Consider the following 11765-nt stretch of genomic DNA (forward strand, 5'->3'; position numbering starts at 1 on the left):
ACTGGGAACATTGAATCCCAATCTAGCCACGCTGAACTGGGAACACTGAACCTCTGCCTAGCCATGCTGAACTGGAAACACTGAATACTTTTCTGGCCATGGCTGACCTGAGAACACTGAATCCCTTTTTAGCCATGCTGAACTGATAACACTGAATCCCTGTCTAGCCACGCTGAACTAGGAACACTGAATCCCTATCTAGCCACGCTGAACTGAGAACACTGAATCCTTATTTAGACACGCTGAACTGAGAACACTGAATACCTGTCTAGCCACGCTGAAATGGGAACACTGAATCCCTATTTAGCCACGCTGACATAACACTGAATACTTTTCTGGCCATGGCTGACCTGAGAACACTGAATCCCTTTTTAGCCATGCTGAACTGATAACACTGAATCCCTGTCTAGCCACGCTGAAATGGAAACACTGAATCCCTATTTAGCCACGCTGACATAACACTGAATACTTTTCTGGCCATGGCTGACCTGAGAACACTGAATCCCTTTTTAGCCATGCTGAACTGATAACACTGAATCCCTGTCTAGCCACGCTGAAATGGGAACACTGAATCCCTATTTAGCCACGCTGACATAACACTGAATACTTTTCTGGCCATGGCTGACCTGAGAACACTGAATCCCTTTTTAGCCATGCTGAACTGATAATACTGAATCCCTGTCTAGCGTCGTCTAGCCACGCTGAACTGGGAACACTGAATAATCCCTGTCTAGATACGCTGAACTGGGATCACTGAATCCCTGTCTAGCCACGCTGAACTAGGAACACTGAATCCCTATCTAGCCACGCTGAAATGGGAACACTGAATCCCTTTTTAGCCACGCTGAACTAAGAACACTGAATCCCTGTCTAGCCACGCTAAACTGGGAACACTGAATCCCTATTTAGCCACGCTGAACTGTGAACATTGAATCCCCATCTAGCCACGCTGAACTGGGAACATTGAATCCCAATCTAGCCACGCTGAACTGGGAACACTGAACCTCTGCCTAGCCATGCTGAACTGGAAACACTGAATACTTTACTGGCCATGGCTGAACTGAGAACACTGAATCCCTTTTTAGCCATGCTGAACTGATAATACTGAATCCCTGTCTAGCGTCGCTGAAATGAGAACATGGAATTTCTATTTAGACACCCTGACATAAGAACACTGAATCCCTATTTAGCCACGCTGACATAACACTGAATACTTTTCTGGCCATGGCTGAACTGAGAACACTGAATCCCTGTCTAGCGATGCTGAACTGGGAACATTGAATCCCTGTCTAGCCTACTGAACTGGTAACACCGAATCCCTGTCTATCCACGCTGAACTGGGAACACTGAATCCCTATTTAGCCACGCTGAACTGAGAACATTGAATCCCTTTCTAGCCATGCTAAACTGAGAATACTGAATCCCCATCTAGTCACGCTGAACTGGGAACACTGAATACCTATTTAGCCACGCTGACATGAGAACACTGAATCTCTGTCTACTCACGCTGAACTGGGAACACTGAATCCCTGTCTAGATACGCTGAACTGGGATCACTGAATCCCTGTCTAGCCACGCTGAACTGAGAACTCTGAATGCCTTTTTAGCCAAGCTGAACTGAGAACACTGAATCCTTATTTAGCCACGCTGAACTGAGAACACTGAATACCTGTCTAGCCACGCTGAAATGGGAACACTGAATCCCTATTTAGCCACGCTGAACTAAGAACACTGAATCCCTGTCTAGCCACGCTGAACTGAGAACTCTGAATGCCTTCTTAGCCAAGCTGAACTGAGAACACTGAATCCTTATTTAGCCACGCTGAACTGAGAACACTGAATACCTGTCTAGCCACGCTGAAATGGGAACACTGAATCCCTATTTAGCCACGCTGAACTAAGAACATTGAATCCCCATCTAGCCACGCTGAACTGAGAACACCGAATCCCTGTCTAGCCACGCTGAACTGGGAACACTGAATTCCTATTTAGCCACGCTGAAGTGGGAACACTGAATCCCTATTTAGCCACGCTGACATGAGAACACTGAACCCCTGTCTAGCCACGCTGAACTGAGAACACTGAATCCCAATTTAGCCACGCTGAACTGGGAACACTAAATCCCTGTCTAGCCACGCTGAACTGAGAACACTAAATCCCTATTTAGCCATGCTGAACTGGGAACACTGAATCCCTGTCTGCCACGCTGAACTGAGAACACTGAATCCCTGTCTAGCCACGCTGAAATGGAAACACTGAATCCCTATTTAGCCACGCTGACATGAGAACACTGAATCCCTGTCTAGCCACGCTTAACTGGGAACAATGAATCCCTATTTAGCCACGCTGAACTGGGAACATTGAATCCCAATCTAGCCACGCTGAACTGGGAACACTGAATCCCTGTCTAGCCACGCTGAACTGGGAACACTGAATTCCTATTTAGCCACGCTGAAGTGGGAACACTGAATCCCTATTTAGCCACGCTGAACTGAGAACACTGAATCCCTATTTAGCCACGCTGAACTGGGAACACTGAATCCCTATTTAGCCACGCTGACATGAGAACACTGAACCCCTGTCTAGCCACGCTGAACTGGGAACACTGAATTCCTATTTAGCCACGCTGAAGTGGGAACACTGAATCCCTATTTAGCCACGCTGACATGAGAACACTGAACCCCTGTCTAGCCACGCTGAACTGGGAACACTGAATTCCTATTTAGCCACGCTGAAGTGGGAACACTGAATCCCTATTTAGCCACGCTGACATGAGAACACTGAATCCCTGTCTAGCCACGCTGAAATGGAAACACTGAATCCCTATTTAGCCACGCTGACATGAGAACACTGAATCCCTGTCTAGCCACGCTGAACTGAGAACTCTGAATGCCTTCTTAGCCAAGCTGAACTGAGAACACTGAATCCTTATTTAGCCACGCTGAACTGAGAACACTGAATCCCTGTCTAGCCACGCTGAAATGGAAACACTGAATCCCTATTTAGCCACGCTGACATGAGAACACTGAATCCCTGTCTAGCCACGCTGAAATGGAAACACTGAATCCCTATTTAGCCACGCTGACATGAGAACACTGAACCCCTGTCTAGCCACGCTGAACTGGGAACACTGAATTCCTATTTAGCCACGCTGAAGTGGGAACACTGAATCCCTATTTAGCCACGCTGAACTAAGAACATTGAATCCCCATCTAGCCACGCTGAACTGAGAACACCGAATCCCTGTCTAGCCACGCTGAACTGGGAACACTGAATTCCTATTTAGCCACGCTGAAGTGGGAACACTGAATCCCTATTTAGCCACGCTGAACTAAGAACATTGAATCCCCATCTAGCCACGCTGAACTGGGAACACTGAATCCCTGTCTAGCGTGCTGAACTGGGAACACTGAATCCCTGTCTAGCCACGCTGAACTGAGAAAACTGAATCCCTGTCAAGCCACGCTGAACTGAGAAAACTCAATCCCTATTTAGCCACGCTGAACTGAGAACACTGAATCCATGTCTAGCCACGTTGAACTGGTAACAACGAATCCCTGTCTAGCCACGCTGAACTGAGAACACTGAATCCCAATTTAGCCACGCTGAACTGGGAACACTAAATCCCTGTCTAGCCACGCTGAACTGAGAACACTGAATCCCTATTTAGCCACGCTGAACTGAGAACACTGAATCCCTGTCTAGCCACGCTGAACTGAGAAAACTTGTTGGTTATAGTTTGTTTATTTCACCTTTGTAAGTTTTGTAAGAAATTGTTCTATTTCAGAATGATATATCAAAGCTATAGTCATGGGATTTCCAATACGTTTTTTTTTACAGTTTTTGGCAGAGTGGCACAGAGATCCGTAAATTATTCTGAAATATAGTATAACACTGCATTTCGGATCTCAACGCAATTGATGCATTACGACTGAGCTGACTAGAATGATGTGCATTTAATGATGACGTTAATGTATGAGAAAAACGCTTAAAGTGTTGTTTTTTACTATTTAAAAAAGATGCAAAATCGGACCCATAAGTTTATCAAAAAACATATTAGGGAAAGACGATTGAAAATTGTGTGCGATACGCGATTGTTAAGCATATGGAAAAGAATAATCTTTTCAGTAGCTTGGTTTGGTTTGTTTGGTTTCTATTGTTTAACGTCCTATCAACAGCTTTGGTCATTTAAGGGCAGCCTCCCTGTGAGCGAGATGCATGCGTGTAGTGTATGCCTGCGTTTTGGGAGACTGTGGTATGTTCGTGTCTGTCTCCTTGTGATAGCACGGAACTGATGCCGACTTTATAGTGGTAAATGGAAATTCATGTCAGAAGAGCATGCCTTAGTTAGCGGAATCCCTCGAGGAAGTGTTCTACGTCCAGTCATATTTGTAATCTACATAAGTGATCTGTTGAGGAAGTGTTCTAGGTCCAGTCATATTTGTAATCTACATAAGTGATCTGTCGAGGAAGTGTTCTAGGTCCAGTCATATTTGTAATCTACATAAGTGATCTGTCGAGGAAGTGTTCTAGGTCCAGTCATATTTGTAATCTACATAAGTGATCTGTCGAGGAAGTGTTCTAGGTCCAGTCATATTTGAAATCTACATAAATGACCCCTCGAGGAAGTGTTCTAGGTCCAGTCATATTTGCAATCTACATAAGTGATCTGTCGAGGAAGTGTTCTGGGTCCAGTCATATTTGTAATCTACATAAGAGATCTGTCGAGGAAGTGTTCTAGGTCCAGTTATATTTGTAATCTACATAAGTGATCCCTCGAGGAAGTGTTCTAGGTCCAGTCATATTTGTAATCTACATAGTGATCCCTCGAGAAAGTGTTCTAGGTCCAGTCATATTTGTAATCCACATAAGTGATCCCTCGAGGAAGTGTTCTAGGTCCAGTCATATTTGCAATCTACATAAGTGATCTGTCGAGGAAGTGTTCGAGGTCCAGTCATGTTTGTAATCTACATAAGTGACCCCTCGAGGAATGTTCTAGGTCCAGTCATATTTGTAATCTTCATAAGTGATCTGTCGAGGAAGTGTTCTAGGACCAGTCATGTTTGTAATCTACATAAGTGACCCCTCGAGGAATGTTCTAGGTCCAGTTATATTTGTAATCTACATAAGTGATCCCTCGAGGAAGTGTTCTAGGTACAGTCATATTTGTAATCTACATAAGTGACCCCTCGAGGAAGGGTTCTAGGTCCAGTCATATTTGTAATCTACTTAAGTGATCTGTCGAGGAAGTGTTCTAGGACCAGTCATGTTTGTAATCTACATAAGTGACCCCTCGAGGAAGTCTTCTAGGTCCAGTCATATTTGTAATCTACTTAAGTGATCTGTCGAGGAAGTGTTCTAGGACCAGTCATGTTTGTAATCTACATAAGTGACCCCTCGAGGAGGTGTTCTAGGTCCAGTCATATTTGTAATCCACATAAGTGATCCCTCGAGGAAGTGTTCTAGGTCCAGTCATATTTGTATTCTACATAAGTGATCTGTCGAGGAAGTGTTCGAGGTCCAGTCATATTTGTAATCTACATAAGCGATGCCTCGAGGAAGTGTTCTAGGTCCAGTCATATTTGCAATCTACATAAGTGATCTGTCGAGGAAGTGTTCGAGGTCCAGTCATATTTGTAATCTACATAAGCGATGCCTCGAGGAAGTGTTCTAGGTCCAGTCATATTTGAAATCTACATAAATGACCCCTCGAGGAAGTGTTCTAGGTCCAGCCATATTTGTAATCTACATAAGTGATCTGTCGAGGAAGTGTTCTGGGTCCAGTCATATTTGTAATCTACATAAGTGATCCCTCGAGGAAGTGTTCTAGGTACAGTCATATTTGTAATCTACATAAGTGACCCCTCGAGGAAGTGTTCTAGGTCCAGCCATATTTGTAATCTACATAAGTGATCTGTCGAGGAAGCGTTCTAGGTCCAGTCATATTTGTAATCTACATAAGCGATGCCTCGAGGAAGTGTTCTAGGTCCAGTCATATTTGTATTCTACATAAGTGATCTGTCGAGGAAGTGTTCTAGGTCCAGTCATGTTTGTAATCTACATAAAAGATCTGTCAGAATATGCCCCATCGAATATCTTCTTGTTTGCCAACGACACAAAAAAAGGTATAGAGAAATAAGGAGCGATGAGGATAGAAAAGTGATACAACAATACCTGGATACACTGATATTATATTTCTTAATACATTACCGAGGTCAGCTTTGTTATATCATCATACTTTGGACTAGACCCCCTCTCTTCCCCTCTCTCTGTCTCTCTTCACCTCTCTCTGTCTCTCTTCCCCTCTCTCTGTCTCTCTTTCCCTCTCTCTGTCTCTCTTCACCACTTCTCTGTCTCTCTTCCCCTCTCTCTGTCTCTCTTCCCCTCTCTCTGTCTCACTTCCCCTCTCTCTGTCTCTTTTCCCCTCTCTCTGTCTCTCTTCCCCTCTCTGTGTCTCTCTTCCCCTCTCTGTGTCTCTCTTCACCACTTCTCTGTCTCTCTTCACCACTTTTCTGTCTCTTTTCTCCTCTCTCTGTCTCTCTTCCCCTCTCTCTGTCTCTCTTCCCCTCTCTCTGTCTCTCCCCACCACTTCTCTGTCTCTCTTCCCCTCTTTTTGTCGCTCTTCCCCTCTCTATGTCTCTCTTCCCCTCTCTCTGTCTCTCTTCACCACTTCTCTGTCTCTTTTCACCACTTCTCTGTCTCTCTTCCCCTCTCTCTGTCTCTCTTTACCACTTCTCTGTCTCTCTTCCCCTCTCTCTGTCTCTCCTCTCCTCTCTCTGTCTCTCTTCACCACTTCTCTGTCTCTTTTCACCACTTCTCTGTCTCTCTTCCTCTCTCTGTGTCTCTATTCACCACTTATCTGTCTCTCTTCCCCTCTCTCTGTCTCTCTTCTCCTCTCTCTGTCTCTCTTCTCCTCTCTCTGTCTCTCTGCACCACTTCTCTAACTCTCTCCCTCTCTCTGTCTCTCTTCCCCTCTCTCTGACTCTCTTCTCCTCTCTGTGTCTCTCTTCCCCTCTCTGTGTCTCTCCTCACCACTTCTCTGTCTCTCTTCACCTCTGCTCTGTCTCTCTTCACCACTTCTCTGTCTCTCTCTCCCTCTCTCTGTCTCTCTTCCCCTCTCTCTGTCTCTCTTCACCACTTCTCTGTCTCTCTTCACCAATTCTCTGTCTCTCTTCCCCTCTCTCTGTCTCTCTACCCCTCTCTCTGTCTCTCTTTCCCTCTCTCTGTCTCTCTTCACCATTTCTCTGTTTCTCTTCACCACTTCTTTGTCTCTCTTCACCATTTCTCTGTTTCTCTTCCTCTCTCTGTGTCTCTTCCCCTCTCTGTGTCTCTCCTCACCACTTCTCTGTCTGTCTTCACCACTTCTCTTTCTCTCTCTCCCTCTCTCTGTCTCCCTTCCCCCCTTCTCTGTCTCTCTCCCCCTCTCTCTTTCTCTCTTTCTCTCTTCACCACTTCTCTTTCTCTCTCTCCCTCTCTCTGTCTCTCATCCCCTCTCTGCCTCTCTTCCCCTCTCTCTGCCTCTCTACCCCTCTCTCTGTCTTCCTTCCCCCCTTCTCCGTCTCTCTTCCCCTCTATCTGTCTCTTTTCACCACTTCTCTGTCTCTATTCCCCTCTCTCTGTCCCTCATCCCCTCTCTGTCTCTCTTGCCCTCTCTCTGTCTCCCTTCCCCCCTTCTCCGTCTCTCTTCCCCTCTATCTGTCTCTTCTCCTCTCGCTGTCTCTCTCTGCCCCCCTTTCCCCCTCTCTGTCTCTCTACTCCTCTCTCTGTCTTTTCTCCTCTCGCTGTCTCTCTTCCCCAATTCTCTGTCCCTCTTCACCACTTCTCTTTCTCTCTCTCCCTCTCTCTGTCTCCCTTCCCCTCTCTCTGGCTCTCTTCACCACTTCTCTTTCTCTCTCTCCCTCTCTCTGTCTCTCATCTCCTCTCTCTGTCTCTCATCCCCTCTCTGTCTCTCTACCCCTCTCTCTGTCTGTCTTCACCACTTCTCTGTCCCTCTCCCCCTCTCTCTTTCTCTCTTTCTTCCCCTCTCTCTGCCTCTCTACCCCTCTCTCTGTCTGTCTTCACCAATTCTCTGTCTCTCTTCCCCCCTTCTCTGTCTCTCTTCCACTCTCTCTGTCTCTCATCTCCTCTCTCTGTCTTTTCTCCTCTCGCTGTCTCTCTCTGCCCCCCTTTCCCCCTCTCTGTCTCTCTTTACCACTTCTCTGTCTCTATTCCTCTCTCTGTGTCTCTATTCACCACTTATCTGTCTCTCTTCCCCCCTCTCTGTCCCTCTTCCCCTCTCTGTGTCTCTCTTCCCCTCTTTTTGTCGCTCTTCCCCTCTCTATGTCTCTCTTCCCCTCTCTCTGGCTCTCTTCACCACTTCTCTGTCTCTCTTCCCCTCTCTCTTTCTCTCTTCTCCTCTCTCTGTTTCTCTTCACCACTTCTCTGTCACTCTCGCTGAGCGACCTTATTAAAAAGTCAGGAATTTCAACACTGGCCTACCGGAGAATGGAGGAGATTTACCTATAGCGTCTATAGTATTATGAACAATTTGCATGACAAAACATTTACTGCTGGCATCTTTGATAAAGATTCGACATCCAGAACGAGAGGACATGCACAAAGACCAGAGAAATAACCATTGTAGATTATATATCAGGAAACATTCATTTGGCTACAGAACTGTTGATAAATAGCAGTCTTCCTCAGGCAGTCATACAGGCAACAACAGTAAGACCCCAATCTATAAATATATATATTATAAAAGCGGAAAAATGATCCTGGGTCTGAAGAATCTCCTTGACGACGAAGTATTAAAGACTCGTTGTTGAGATTTTTTCTTTATATATATATACTAAATCTGTTAAGCTCACATTAGCTTTTAATACATACATACACCCCGGTCGCCATTTTAAATCTCACTAATGTCAGATGATAGTTACAAATGCTAATTACCTCCGTTTGTGTGGACATGACGGTACTTTTGTACCGATCTAAGACGTTTTCACCACTTAAGAAAAAAAGGAAAAAAAAGTTAAATTGTCACTTCGAGACCATTTTGTTTAAAGTACAGCTTTGCAGACAATGGTTTTTTAAATGGATTGAACAGCGAAGCGACAATTCCGTACCCCGCTATAAAACGACCCATTAATAGTAGACAATGGTTTTCATAATTACACCCGATAATTCGGATACATGTCGTTGAAATCTAGATTAACGCATTTTCTTTCAATTTTGTTTTAACTGTAACATAAAACAAACAATTAATACTTAATAAACAGTACAACGTAAGGAACATTAAGGAGAGAATACTTAGTATTAAGTGTTATATACGATGACTTTGAACACCACGTGATCAAATACACTATGCTGATTGGATAATTATATATGAAGCGATGTTACCCACTCCTTACAATGATGCTATGGTGAGTGAGTGTTACTCTGTAAGTTCCTTCTGATTATCATACGTAGACAACAAAAATATTAATTTTACAGAAGACATATAGAAGTCTTGACAACGGCTTACCAGAGGTACCTAAGGAGACAGCTGAAAAGTCAAAAATAAAAAAAAGGAATGAGAAATGGCGGGGAGTAGAGAAATGGGGTGGGTGGTCAGGAAAACATGAGGTGAATAGTTTGGAGGCGGCGAGTGTGCGGGGATGGAATGAAGAGAGGAGAGGAATAGGCGAACATAGACGGTAGGCACTGGGGCCTTAGCAATGCAGCATTTTGATATTGTTTTAGATTTTAAGAAAAAGTTTCGAAACAATGTCAATTTCACTTTGTTCAGTGTTCATCTAAACCCCTGTTAATTCTTCATACACATCAGAATATGTCTCTAATGCATAGTGTGTCAGAATTAGCAGGTCCCTGTGGGAAGGGAAGGAAAAGAATATGGAGGTGTGTGGGCTTGGTGAGTGAGCCAAGATGAGGTGGGTAGATGAATCGATGTAACTATCGCCTAAATTCCTAAAAATTCCAGAGAATTACATTAGGGAGAGAAGTGTCGTAGGTTAGAGACAGTAGATTTGTCTGTACACTCCTCACGTGTAATACAGATTAAACCCCGACAAGGAGAGTTCTCCGGAGGCACCATATCGATTTTACTTGTGAGAATTTCTATATAAAAACTCCAAGGTAATTTCAAAGATATTGTGGTAAATTTCTATTTTGGTAGAATCCTAATTACGTACAATAACAATGCTTGTAGAGCCGAGGAAGGATAGTCTTTAACGCTAACTAACTTTATGGGCGAGTCACCATTTACACGAAGCTTCTAATTGATCGCCCATGTAACATAGTCAACAGTGATAATGACTTCAATGTTCCCCCCCAGACATCGGTTACATAAATGATAGAGTTTGTGGCGTTTTTATGAAGTAACGTGTAGTGCATGTAAAAGATACATCCAGTGTGTTTGTGTACATCATTTACTCGCTTAACAGTCCGAGTTTCTTTTAAACCCTTCCTCGTGGAGATATGACGCCGTGGTTTCAACCATGTATCAGTTGGTGTTACTGGTTGAGAAGAAGAAAGACGCAGCATGACGTCATAAACATGGCGTTGAACAAAACAACTTGATTCTATTTGCATTTTGTTTCTCTTGTATTAATATAATGAATTGGGTCTAACAGCGATGTTTTTTTGTTATTTATATTGTTTTGTTTTAATTATCAAAAAACATTATTTTCTTCGACATTGACCATTCAACAGTTTTCCCTTGACGCATTATTTATAACACAAAGATCATTTATATTTAAGCATTAAATGGGATAAAAGAAAGAGAATAAAAGTCTTATGTGCATTACGTTTGTCACTCTATACTACTCGCATAATGTATACATAATTTACTAGAAACGGATTAAAACTATCACCCCTATCTTGTGTTGCGGAGAACATCATCCCGAGCGTAAGATAGTTCATACCCTAAAGTGTAGAGGATGCTTCACTCTTAGTTCCATCGACACCATGCAGTTTTATGTTTACAAATAAATGTATAGTATGACGTCATCATTTACTTGTAATGACGTCACATTTACATAGGGACTATAACGCAACATAATGTACACATATCTGTACTTATCCCCAAGCAGGACTCGCAGGAGCCATTGTGGAGCTTTCGCCAAAAGTGGAAGATATGTTCTGTCCCCAAACCGAGACAAATCGAAAGTTGAAAATATTGATTTCCTGTCCATTGCTTGATGCTGTAAGAAAGGGGAGATAATCAATAAGTAAGTAATTATGAAGTAAATACAGTGAAAAGGATCAACTTAGTTGACACATTTAAAATATGACACACAAAAAAATGTTTTTTTGTGTGTTTTTTTTTAAATACTGAGTTGGCAGCGTTATTGATTTCCTTATCACGTGAGAGGATAAGCATTTCCTGGAAAAAGTTTATAATCTTTAGGATCTGTTTCTTTATACAAAATTGCACATTCAAATATACTATTCATTGAAAGAACTGGAATTCCTTAGGGATTGATAAACCTTTACATTGAAAATGGTTTCACTATCCTGTACCTTTGCCACATCTTGAAAATTAAATTGAAAATGTAGTCAGAATTCAAAATTGTGTCCCGTATTTTGTTCTAATTGTTGAACAGACACTCCTTACCTTCCCTGACACTGGAGCTGGATAGTAATCCAAAAACACTTGTATCCATTATGAAGGATACACTCAGACTGGGATATTGAGAATAAAGACAAACTTACCTGGTTCTGATTAGTACTCACTCACACAGGTGTAACTATAGGTTATTGCATGGTTTTCGAGTAACAATGGATTT

The 11765-nt window shown here is 43.2% G+C and overlaps 1 pseudogene; it reads right to left on the reverse strand.

Annotated features, from left to right (window-relative positions):
- Positions 1 to 579: 579 nt before the first annotated feature.
- Positions 580 to 11510, reverse strand: LOC110465623 (annotated as a pseudogene).
- Between the last annotated feature and the right edge of the window lie 255 nt (positions 11511 to 11765).

This window comes from Mizuhopecten yessoensis, unplaced genomic scaffold, assembly GCF_002113885.1.
Source record: "Mizuhopecten yessoensis strain PY_sf001 unplaced genomic scaffold, ASM211388v2 scaffold11095, whole genome shotgun sequence".
Taxonomy (NCBI): Eukaryota; Metazoa; Mollusca; class Bivalvia; order Pectinida; family Pectinidae; genus Mizuhopecten; species Mizuhopecten yessoensis.